The 661-nt window shown below is 39.9% G+C and overlaps 1 non-coding gene across 1 annotated transcript; it reads left to right on the top strand.

The window, feature by feature from the left end:
* Positions 1 to 252: 252 nt before the first annotated feature.
* On the top strand, positions 253 to 326 carry trnai-aau (transfer RNA isoleucine (anticodon AAU)). The gene has a single exon. It is a non-coding gene; the product is annotated as a tRNA-Ile (tRNA).
* The last annotated feature ends 335 nt before the right edge of the window (positions 327 to 661 follow it).

Below are 661 nucleotides of genomic sequence, written 5' to 3'. Positions count from 1 at the left end.
ATTCATTTAAACTGTTTGGAGCAAGATGGGGGGTCTGATAATTGGGAGAGTTGCATGCGGTTTATCATTCCGGATGAATTCCTGCATTATTAGCCTGAGTTTAATATTTATTTTATTTTAACCTGAAGCCAAGTAAGTTTGGTTGAAATAACAAATAATAATTTGGACTATTGCATGTCACTAACAATATTTAAAGGAACCCATATTGTACAAAGTGAGATGTCAATGTCTTGTTTGCTTATGTATTACATCGGCCGGTTAGCTCAGTTGGTTAGAGCGTGGTGCTAATAACGCTAAGGTCGTGGGTTCGATGCCCGTATTGGCCAAACTTATCTTAGTACCTATCGAAATGAGCAATATATTGAATATAAACCCTTATAATCAATAGAGAGTAAACCCTCAGTCCACGGAGAAATTAAACACAGCCCTTATTCAGACACTGTGTCTTTAAACGAGCCGTCAGGAGGTTGTGATGTCACAACTATACAGTCACCGCATTCAGCCACGCCCCCCAGCAGGTCATCTGATCCAGGCACAGCACCACCCACCAAGTACAGGGACGCTCATCCAGCCTTATAATAACAAAAGGTTAGCAAACAATTGCCCATTGGACAAATTGGACAAATAAGTCCAATATTAACTCTCACCTTTTAGTTTGTTT

The sequence above is a fragment of the Enoplosus armatus genome, chromosome 11, assembly GCF_043641665.1.
Source record: "Enoplosus armatus isolate fEnoArm2 chromosome 11, fEnoArm2.hap1, whole genome shotgun sequence".
In the NCBI taxonomy this organism is placed as follows: Eukaryota; Metazoa; Chordata; class Actinopteri; order Centrarchiformes; family Enoplosidae; genus Enoplosus; species Enoplosus armatus.
The sequence above is the reverse complement of the archived record's forward strand: the minus strand, read 5'-3'. Positions and strand labels throughout refer to the sequence as shown.